The sequence below is a fragment of the Myotis davidii genome, unplaced genomic scaffold (genome assembly GCF_000327345.1).
Source record: "Myotis davidii unplaced genomic scaffold, ASM32734v1 scaffold194, whole genome shotgun sequence".
Taxonomy (NCBI): domain Eukaryota; kingdom Metazoa; phylum Chordata; class Mammalia; order Chiroptera; family Vespertilionidae; genus Myotis; species Myotis davidii.
This window is the reverse complement of record NW_006286673.1, coordinates 3,832,892-3,844,880: the sequence shown is the minus strand read 5'-3', so window position 1 is coordinate 3,844,880 and position 11,989 is coordinate 3,832,892. Positions and strand designations below refer to the sequence as shown.

General features: G+C 40.1%; 1 protein-coding gene across 1 annotated transcript in view; it reads right to left on the bottom strand.

Moving 5' to 3' along the window:
• Positions 1-11,989, bottom strand: part of DIP2C (disco interacting protein 2 homolog C) — a 178,441-nt gene that overhangs the window by 161,684 nt on the left and 4,768 nt on the right. The window contains exon 3 of the mRNA XM_015560308.1: positions 9,803-9,913. The gene's annotated coding sequence lies outside the window, so the exon portion shown is untranslated. The remainder of the gene's footprint in view (positions 1-9,802; positions 9,914-11,989) is intronic.

Genomic DNA, 11,989 nt, shown 5'->3' with positions numbered 1-11,989 from the left:
AATCGATATGAGAGAGACATACCAATTGGTTGCTCTCTGAGGGCCAGGGATCAAGTCTGCAACTGAGGTACATGCCCTTGACTGGAATCAAACCTGGGACCTGTCAGTCTGCAGGCCAATACTCTATCCACTGAGCCAAACCGGCTAGGGCCAGAATCATTGTTTAACACATGGATGTCCAGTTGTTCCAGTGCTAAGTATTGAAAAGATTGTCATTTCTCCGTTGAATTGCTTTGTTTCTTTGTCAAGTATCAGTTGACTATATTTGTGTGGGTCCATTTCTGGACTAATATGATCCAATGATCCATTAATCTATTATTTCACCAATACCTCACTGTCCTGTCTACTTGTAGTTTTTAGTAAGTCTTCAAGTTGAGTAGTGTCAGTCTTCCAATTTTGTTGTTCTATACTGTGTTGCCTATTTTGGCCCTTTTACCTTTCCATATGAACTTTGGAATTAGTTTGTTGATATTTACAAAATAACTTGCTGGGATTTTGGTTGAGATTGTATTGAATCTATAGATCACACTGGGAAGAACTGACATCTTGACATTATTGAGTCTTCCTATCCACGCATACGGAATTTTTCTCCATTTATTTATAACTATAATTTCTTTCATTATTTTTATAGTTTTCTCATATAGGCCTTGCATATTTTTAAGAGCTCTATTTGAGTATTTCATTCTTTAATATGAATGAAATGAAATGACACCGTGTTTTTAATTTCAAGTTCCAATTGTTTTTAATTTCAAGTTCCAATTGTTTGTTACTGGTACGTAAGAAAGTGAATGGTTTTCATATATTAACTTTATATCTTGCAATCTTGCCATAACTGCTTATTAGTTTCAGATTTTTTCTTAATTCTTTGGGATTTTCTACAAAGACAATCATGTTATCTGTGAATAAAGACTATTTTAGTTCTTCCTTCCCAATCTATATACCTTTTTTCCTTTTCTCTTTTTGTCCTAATATATTAGCTAGGACTTCCAGTATAATGCTGAATAGTAGTAACATTCTTGCCATGTTCCTGATCTTAGTGGGAAATAATTTAGTTTCTTACCAGTAACTATAATGTTAACAGTAGGTTTTTTGTAGATACTCTTTATCAAATTGAGAAATTTCCCTTTTATTCCTAATTTTCTGAGAGATTTTTACCACAATGGATGTTAGATTTTGTCAAATGTTTTTGTTCTGTTTTGTTTTTGTTGTTGTTTTTGCTTTATATTGATGGGGGTCACTTGGTTTTTCTTTTTAGTTTGTTGATGTCATAGATTATATTAATGTTTAAATGTGAAACCAGCCTTGCATACTTAGAATAAGTCCCCTTGGTAGTAGTACGTAATTATTTCTATACAGCATTGGATCTGATTTACTAATATTTTGTTGAGGAATTTTATATCCGTTCATGAGAGATACTAGTCTGTAGTTTTCCCTTATTGTAATGTCTTTGTCTAGTTTTGGTTTTAGGTTATCTATAGGAAGAATACATAAAGAATGGGTATAATGTCTTACTTAGCTTTTTGATAGAATTGGCAAGTGAACACATCTGGGCCTGGTGTGTTGTTCTGGAAACTTATTATTTGTTGATTTAGTGTGTGTTTTTAAATAGACATAGGCCTATTTAGATTGTCTATTTCTTCTTGTGTGTTTTGGTCGATCGTGTCTTTCAAGGAATGAGGTCCAGTTCATCTAGGTGATCAAATTTGTGGGCATACAGTTATTTGCAATATTTCTATATTATCCTTTTATGGTCTAAGAAACCAGTAGTAATGGTTGCTTTTAATTTCTGATATTAGTAATTTGTGTCATCTCTACTGTTTTCTTACTTAACCTGGTTAGAAGTTTATCAATTATATTGACCTTTTCAAAGAACCAGCTTTTGGTTTCTTCCACATTTTTTCTATTGATTTCGCATTTTCAATTTCTTTCGTTCTCCTCCAACTTCTACTTCTTCTTTGGATTTAATTTCTTCTTATTTTCCTAGTTTTGTAAGGTTTAAGCTTTGATTATAAATTTTTAGATCTTTCTTTTTTTCCAATATATGCATTTGATGCTATACATTTGCCTCTAAGCATTGCTTTTGCTGCATCTCACAAATTTTGATAACTTGTATTTTTTTCCTTTTTAAGATATTTTAAATTTTTCTCTTTGACTTTTTAATTCATGTGTTCTTTAAAGTATATTGTTTAATCTCCAAGTATTCTTTATGTAGATCTGAGTATCTGACCTATCCACCTTCTGTCTATTGATGAGCCATTCTTCATTTCTGTCATGATGTTTTTGATTTCTAGCACTGCCTTTAGATTTTTTTCTTAGAGATTCCACCTCTGCTTACATTACCTATCCCCAGTTTTGGGGTGGCAGTTTGCCCAATGACCTCAGTTCTTTGATACATCTAAGAAAGGTTGTTGATTTCCCATTTGTTAAGAGTTTCTCTTGTGATAAGGATGGGTGTGATGACTTCCATTCTTCCACTACATGCTGGAATAGAAAACAAGTCTGTATCCTCTACTCCATTTTATTCTATTAATTTTTTTCTTCTTTCTATGGACTTATTGATTTTCCTTTTCCACCTTTCTAAGTTATCCTTATTTTTTCAATGTCCAGGATCTGCTTACTTAATATAAACATTTTAACCTATCAACTTCTTTCTATGTACCATTTTAGTGCATCACACAAATTTCGATGATAAATTTTTTCGCCTAAAATACAACAGGCTCACCCTGGCCAGTGTGTCTCCGTTGGTTGGGCTTTGTCCTGTGCACTGAAATATTGCTGGTTCAATTCCCAGTCAGGGCACATGCCCGGGTTGTGGGCACAATCCCTTGTGGGGAGGGGGACAGAGCATGCAGGAAGCAGCTGATCAACACTTCTCTCTCACACTGATATTTCTCTCCCTCTCCCTTCCTCTCTCTCTAAAAATCAATAAAAATAAAATACAACAGCCTCTTTAACATGTCCCTGATTTCAGCCAGGAATGCATCCCAGCCCATCCAATCTATCCTATATATTCCTGCTACACTGACATTTCTAAAACGCAAATCTGACTGTGCCGTTTCTGTTTAAATGACTAGATGCAGATATCAAGATTTAGTTTGTTTTACTAGTTCTGGACAAACAGGTCTTTTGATCTTAAGTGCATCCCCTGCCATCACCCCTACTCTTACACAACCTTGGCCCTAGAATAGCACTGCGAAGGAGAGCTTTCTGTTTGGCTGATGATTTCCATATCTTCCCTGCCCAGTCTAGTAGCCACTTGCCAAAAAAAGGAAAAAAAGTGGTTAGTGAAGCAAAAGAAACAAACCTTAAATTTTATCTAACTTTAATAAGTTTAAATTTTGAAAAGTTCCATGTGGATTTGGCCATCATGTTAAACAGTGTAGCTCTAGTCAGGAGTCTATCTTTCACAGTGAATCTTTAGTTGAGTGTGTGGTCTGATTTAGTGCATCCTTCTCTCTTATTCTAATGTAAGAAAGTGTTATTTCCTAATTTACACTAGAATAAATAAATTTATGAAAACTGAGTTGGTCAGAGAGAACACAGGTTACAGAGTTAGGAGCTACATTAAAATCAGTAAGTTCAAGTTGACTGGAGAAAGAAAAACTTCAATCTAGGAAATGAAACTATAGCATTAAGGAAGAAATTACTATAGGATAAATAAGCTCTTTAAAAGCAAACACAATGTTTTTTATATCACACTCTTACCCATAGTGCATAGCAGAGGACTCAGTACAGAAAGTTATTTGCACATTTGTTGAATGAGTGAATATGAGGACACAGGTCCTTATTCCCAGAAACTGAGCATTGCCATGAATCAGACTTTAAACTGATGGCAGCATAAAACCAGTCTTGGGGTGGATTCAGATGTAGAAGTTTCTAGTTCATATTATCTCTCAATTTTTAAAGAATAAATTACATTTTTATAAGCCTCACAGCGATGGTTCTCAAACTCTTTGGCTCAAAGAACACTTTAAACTCTTAATGCCAAAAGCTCTTAAAAGCATTTGCTTGTGGGATTTCTATTTGCATATTTACTGTATTAGAAAGTAAACTTTAAAACTTTTAAAACACAGGACTTCACAATCAGATTTCACTATCTGTTAGAATCATAACATCACCATATGTTATGCAGCCTCTGGAAAAATCCAGTGTGCATTCATGAAAAAAATGAGAGTAAAAAAGGCAAACAGTGTGTTCGTGTTATTCTGAATAGTTTGACCTCACAGACATTCTTAACGGGAGATCCTTGGAACTACTCAGTTTGCTGTCTTAGCCTAAGACAGAGCTCCATGAAATTCTCCCAGGAATGAGTGTGAGGATGGGTCAGGGTGGCTGACCACTGAGAGGCAGCTGCCTTGACCTTGTGCGCACATAAAATATGAGGTGTGGTTCATTTCTTAGTTCATAAAAGGACAAAAGAATCATTTTTATTCTTGCTACATTTTAGTTTTCATTTTCTTCCGTATCATAGTTGGTCTTGGTTGGAATAGACACAACACAAACCTCAAGGTTTTCTTTTCTAGGGTGTTTGGTGGGGAGAAAAGGGATGTTTAAAAATACCTCAAATTTTTAAAGCTCTAATTTAGACTTTATCAAGTAAAAGTAAGAAAGTGCCTAATATATAGATACCTGTCCATCATTCATTCACTTTCCAAATCAAATTTAAGTTTCTAAAGGAAGTTATTTATCAAGAATTCCAGTAGGAGTTCATCGTGATGTAAGGCCATGGGTTTAGAAGTGAAATGGAAAAATGTTGCCAGGAGAGATTAAATTGGAGGCTATACGGTTGACTAGATTGACTGTTAATTAAGTCAATTACCTAAGAGATAATAGAATCACTTCTTGGCTGATACAATTTGGTCACTGAAGCAACCAAAGGAACGCTACTGCAAGTTAAGTAGTCAACGAAATTCAAAGAGCAAAATCTCCTGAGGGCCACAAAACTCTTCCTTTTGAATGTCTTAAATCTTCCATGCTGGCTCAGGAGGAAATAAACTGGACAGTCCTGAAACATGTACACTGGCAATAGACTCAACTCAGCCAAGATTTCATACTGCAATTTTTAAAATGATGTAAGAGCACATACTGTAAGAGAAAGTAATTTGTCAGTGGAATGTCTAAAATAAGAACACTCATGACTAGATTATTTTAACAACAGGAGATAGAAGAGAACAAGATGGAAAGTGAGACTATCAAGTGAGCCCGCATAATGTTCCATGGGTCCTCCTTAGCTTTTCTTTAGGGTGGTTGCCATGATACATAGTGGAGGGGGGAGCTTGGTGTTGATTATAGAAAATGAGATCCCCAGCTGAGATTTCAGAAGCACTAAGCAGTTAACATTCAAAATTTTTTAAATTAAAATAATATATATATATAATAACATTTTCCATGCCTTACATGACACTTTAAGAAATGTCTACACAATTTTTTAAGGTATTCTCTACAACTGCATTGTAAGTAAATAGCTGTGGCAAATTCCACCATCTCTGATCTATGAATGAAAGGTTTAATTCTCTACAGGCAGACCCAGAGGCCATCATCTATGCAGGTGTATCACCTGGACACCTAAAGGCACCCCTAGTTCCCTCTCTCAAACACTCTTACATTAATTCAGCCTTAGGGCCCTACTGCTATTATCTTCTAAACATATCTCAAATCTTACCGGCACTGACTCATCTCCTAGACATGCATTAATATCAGGCTTTCAGGGTCTTTGCCATTCCTCCACTTCTAATCCATATTCCACAGTGCTACCCAAGCCATGTTCAAATGCTGAGACTGCTCCTGCCATGTCTTTGCCTAAAATCTTCAAGTGGTGCCCTACCATCCTCAGGATCAAGTTCAAATTCCCAAGCATGGTATACAAGATACCTTAAAATCTGGAATCTCTGTGTGTAATTTCTTACTTTACCCCAAATGTGCTATGGACCCTCATCTCTTCCTTCCAAAACTATTACCGAGGCAACATTTTATGTGACTGGCATACATGAATTAACAAAACAAAATTTTTGTCTTTGTAGATCTTACATTCTTATGATAGGCAGATAGATGGTTGATAGATCAGAGAAATAAAATTAATTGATAGACAAGTAGGTAGATGATTAATACAAGTATACAAATGACTGATATAGGTAAGTAGGTAGATGATAGATGGGTGACAGATTATTGACAGAGATGTTTGATAGATAGGGAGGTGGACCGATAGGTGGTTGACCAATAGAGTGTTAGGGTGATGGCAGCAATGGATACAAATGAACCAGAATGGGGAAGCATAGGGATCATGTGTGGGGTGCTATGCTGTTTTACCATTTTATTTGGGTGGTCAGAGAATGCCTCAAAAAAGCAGTAGCACCTGAGCAGAGACCTAATGAAGGTAAGGAAACCAACAGTGTGTATATATGAGGGAAGAACATTCGGGGCAGAAGAACAGACAGTGTAGTAGCCCTACAGCCGTCAGGCGTCCGTGTGCTCAAAACCACCCAGGACGCCAGTGAGGCTGCAGAGCAGGGGTAACATGAAAGACAAGATCATGGAGAAATGGGAGTGAACCCACGCACATGGTGGGTCATTGTGGGGACACGGTTCTTACTCTGAGAGCAATGGGAGCTGCTGGGGTGCTGAGCAGGCGTGCCACCAGCTGGTGTGTATTTAGGAGCTACCTGTGAGGGGAACAGCCCCCTCAGAGACCACACTGCACAGGAACATTCACCCTTTACACATTATAACCTTCAGTCACTGGTCTGGTTCCCCCTTAGGCTGTGAACTCCTAGGGAGGGGGAGGCTGTGTCTTATTCTCTGTTGCTCTCTAGCACCAAGCAGAGCAGGAAGGACCCTTCCTCACACTCCGCGCGTGCTGGGCGCTGGGATGGAGCCCCCGAACCGCACTAGCCACTGGAGGGGTTGAGCTAGTCTTTGCCCTTAGGCCTGGGGCCCCAAATTCCCAATGACTGGGCAGAAAGAGCAACCAAGGGAGAGAAAATCAGAACTATATAGAGCAGTGGTTCTCAACCTTCTGGCCCTTTAAATACAGTTCCTCATGTTGTGACCCAACCATAAAATTATTTTCGTTGCTACTTCATAACTGTAATGTTGCTACTGTTATGAATCGTAATGTAAATATCTGAGATGCAGGATGGTCTTAGGCGACCCCTGTGAAAGGGTCGTTTGACCGCCAAAGGGGTCGCGACCTACAGGTTGAGAACCGCTGATATAGAGGCTATGGGAAAAGATGCCTTGAGAGATGCCTACAGGAAACAACGCTGCAAGGTCAGGAGCCTGTCAGAATCTGTGGGCCAGAGTGGGGGCCAGGGGGGTGCGGGGGGGTTAGTACCAAATGCTCACATCCCAGTCTGGAGCTCTAACTGGAAAGGACTAACGCTGGCTGCAGCTGCAGCTTTCGTTCACAGCTCCTCCCACTCACAGTGATGTGGGTGAGGAGTTAACAGTAATTTAAAGTAGGGCTTGAGGTGGGCTGAACCCAGATGGGTCTATTTCCTTTGCAGAGGACTATGCTGGCCATGTTTCCACTGACGAGTAAAAATAACTCCTGAAGTTGCCCTCGATTCTTCTCAGTAGCCCCCACCCTCCCCCAGTGCGCTGCTCTCCCACATCCCCTCTCCCATCCTCAAAGATGGAAGGTAACGTGCACAGGTGAGTTGACAGGTACCTGAGGCTAAGGAATCACCATCCCTGCTGTGCGAACCTCTCTCAGACTTTTACTATCTGACCACCCATCCTATCTACCCCCTAAGTAGGAGGATCTGCCAAACGCAGTGCACCTTATCAGAGGCCGTGTAAACATTGGGGTCTATCAGCCCCACCCCCCATCATCAGGAAAGACAGATAACAGACTTGGGAAATAGACTTGTTGGGATTTAATTTCCATGTAAATTATAAAAATGAACACAGAGTTAAAGGTTAGAAATGGACACGAGATAAAATCTTTGTGGCAAGAAGTCATCTGACAGGGAAGGCAAAGCTAGATTTGTGTCCTCTTCTGATGAGCTACTCACTGCAGTAGCATTATAATCACATTCCTGCCTAAACTTCCACTTCCTCATCTATAGGATGGAAATAAGAGTACGGGACTAGCTTCTGTGAGAACTAAAGATACTAAGGATTGTAAACACGTCATCATATGTGGTCTACAGGTGTGGCTACAGTATGCAGGACTATGTGTATATCTACATGTGTGTCTACTGTATGCAGGACTATGTGTCTACGTATGTGTCTATGTGTGTATGTGCTTATATAAAATACAGTATCAAGACAAAGGAGGTAATGGAAACATTTCACAGTAAGCTGACGGCATACGAGTGCATGCTGCTACTCTCCTAATTATCTGAAAGGGGCCTCTGAGGTCCTGAATGGCTAAGATGGGTTCTTGGTATGTGCTGGGTGTTAAATACCTCTGAAAACCAGAGGGTGGATTTGGGAACAAACTCCTGCCTTCATTCCATCCCCAGGTATTGATCAGGCGTCAAGGCCTCCCGAGAGGGGCTGAGAAGGCAGGGGGAGCAGCAGTGAGGCTGCACTTGGCATTTCCGCGTTTCTCAGTCCATTCTTCTTGTTTGCGCAGATGACTTCTCCTGACGCCATCAAATCTGCCTTACCCCTTCACCCGGGAAGTCAGTCGGACAGCTCCTTAGAGGAAACGGTGGTGGTTCATCTTATAAGCCCCCATTAACAGATTCAAGAAACATGGGCCCACCCAACCCTGGTATGAACTGGCGGAGCCACCACATCTGCCATCGCCTCAGCTTCCCCTTCTGTAACATGGAACAGTAATCAGCACTTCACCTGTTTGTTATAAAAACTAAGCAAGATGATGTTTGTGAAACTACCTTGCCAAATATAAAGCGACAGACACATGTTATCATTCGGACCAGTATCTTCAGCAACGCACAGGTGCCCTGAACTGGTGTTCACCAACAACACTTACTGGGAATTTTCTTTTAAAAATTATACTTAGGGAAGAGGGTAAAAGCAACTTTAATCTAGATGTTGGGGGGGAAAATATCTCAAAAGTAATTAAAATATTAATCGCAAATTTTCTGATGCTAAATGAATGAAATCAATGCAAGCCAGCCAAGCTCAGGCGATGACTACAATGAAATGGAATTACCAAGACAGCACTCTTGCAGACAGCACCACAAAACACAAAGGCGGCAATAGAGACATACAAAAATTGAAGGATTTGTTTCTTTTTTGAAAATTGCACTTGAAAAATTGAAGTTAAAAGAGAATAAAAAAAACTATACTAGCAACCAACATTATAAAAATTAAAACCGCCCTGACCGGTTTGGCTCAGTGGACAGAGCATCGACCTGCAGACTGAAGGGTCCCAGGTTCGATTCCGGTCAATGGCATGTACCTGGGTTGCAGGCACATCCCTAATGGGGGGGTGTGCAGGAGGCAGCTGATCGATGTTTCTCTCTCATCAATGTTTCTAACTCTCTATCCCTCTCCCTTCCTCTCTGTAAAAAAATCAATAAAATATATTAAAACACACAGACACACACACACACATACACACACAAATTAAAACCAAATTGAACTGTGCAACCTAAAAAAATAAACTTTGGTTCATGAGAAGTTACTACTTTTATCAAATTCTATCAAACACTACCTTTTAAAACGTGAAAATCATTACCGTTTACTGGATGTTAACTTGTCCCCTGGAGAGAATATCTGTGTATGAGGAAGGATGCAGTCACCTGTGGACCACCACCAATCACAAGAACATGCAAAGACACATACTCCACACAGCTGCTGCCGACCTCACCCCGCACTGGTGCCTTACCTGACCGATAGCGCTCATCTCTTGACCCTGAGGACCTTCGGCGGTGATAGCGAGAGGAGGAGGAAGGAGTAACGGGAGCCCGGCGCTCTGGCGGCAAAGCTTGATCCACCCCTGGGTTAAGGGAAATAGCAGAGTAAGGTGAGGCTTCCTTGGCAGCGGGAGCTGATTTGGTAGAGTACAGCCCTGACTCACTGCATCCCCACAGCCGACCTAGAGCTCACACGGGAGTGGGCATGGGGGCCGGGATGTCAGGGACGATGACCAGGAAAGGGAGAAGCATCCAGGGCAGGGCAAGACGCACGCCCAACACGACAGCCTTTAGAAACAGCTCAGGCTTCTGCACATCACTGAAGTCTAATATGTCACGGGGGGAAATGCAAACTAAGCCACAAGCAACATCTGCAATCTCTAGGGTTTGGATTAAAAAAAAAAGGAAATGGAGTCCAAAGCACAGACTCAAGTAATGATCTTCTTTTTATAATAAACAAATAGAAAGTGGTAAGAAAATATTTGAGAAAATTAAAAATTACATTTATCATTAAAGATAACTTTAAAATAAACCTTATACGATACTTTAACAATATAATTCAGATAACTAGGATTGAGAATAAGCTTTCATCTTTGTTCATTCCAAATTTCTGACTCTCTGGAATCTTGCCCCATCTGAAGCTAAACGATTGAACAAATTATATTTCACTATGGCTTTGATGAATTAGCAAAAATGTTAGCATGGTCAGATAAAAATGATTCAATGGGTATTGGTCCAATGCTGACCTAAATCTGGCAATCATCATATCTATTACATTTCAGAACTAGAGTGGTAAAGGCACAATCTAGAGAAACGTTAAGTACGGGAAAGATGAATCATTACTGTTCAGAAATGAAGAAATTCCGAGCACTGACCATTAAACGTAAATTACTACTTCTTCAGAAAAGGACCGTAATACTTGATAGAAAGTAAACGAGAAACAGTAATTTAACAAAACAGAGTTTAGTCCCTGGTTTTCTGTAATGGCTCCAGGGGAGCTATCTGTTCCTGGGATTTAATATTTCTCTTAGGGTGATTTCTGCACCTCAATTTTTTTATGCTCACCTGAGACATTTTTTATTGATTTTACAGAGAAAGTAGGGGAAGAAGGGAGGGTTGGAAGGAGAAAAGAGGGGGAGGGAGAGGGAGAGAGAGGAAGAGAGAGAGAGAGAAAGAAACATGTCAATGTGAGAGAGAAACATCAATCAGTTGCCTCCAATACACGCCCCAATGAGGGTGACCGCAACCTATGTGCCTGACCAGGAATCAAACCCACAACCAACTGGGCCATCTGGCCAGAGCTGCACCTCAACTTTTATGGCATGTTTATGGGTCCCACATAAACAGGTTACTAGATTAGAATTGTGAAAAAGATACCTACGCTGTGAACTTTTCATCTAGCAAGCACATTAACATCATTAATTAACAGTTCTTAATGACTGCATTTACAGCCACCAAAACTCTTCCAGTTATTATCTACAAAGGATCTTTTAAAATTGATCTTTTAAAAAATTACTTTGTATTTTTATCAAGTAGATGCACAGAAAGCAAAGAGTGCTATTAAGTCTTATGATGAAAAATAATTACTTGCATTTACATTCACACTTATAAATATGGATTTACAATCTTACTCAATTGTCCATTTTGAACAATGTGGCACACCACCGTGGCCATCATTTTACCATATTCTCTCTTCTCCTCTGTCAACTTTTGCAATGTCTTCTTTATGCCCATTACAGGAGCTGCGAGCAGTGCTTACTTCCTTTTGTGGCAGCATCACCAAATCTATTCCCAGTAGATTCTTTTATCTGGGCTGTTCCATTTGCCCAAAGGTGAGACTTCTGGTCTCCCGCCTTGTGACCAAACACAGGAGCACACGTCATCCACGGCTGGAGCCCTTCTCTCCCTCCAGCATGCGCACTCTCATTTAGCGCCTCTGGGGTCAGTATCACTTGGTGTCCCTGAATCTAGATCAGGAGTTTTATTCATTTCAAATGGGCCGGATCCAACCCGCAGGCCGTAGTTTTCCCACGGCTGATCTAGAGGCTCTTAGTCCATTTCTCCAGAGGACAAACCTCTCTGGAGAGTGGGGAGGGCATGGATCACCTACTTCCGGGATGCCATGCCTCCCCCCACCCTGAGGGCTCCTCACCTCCGTC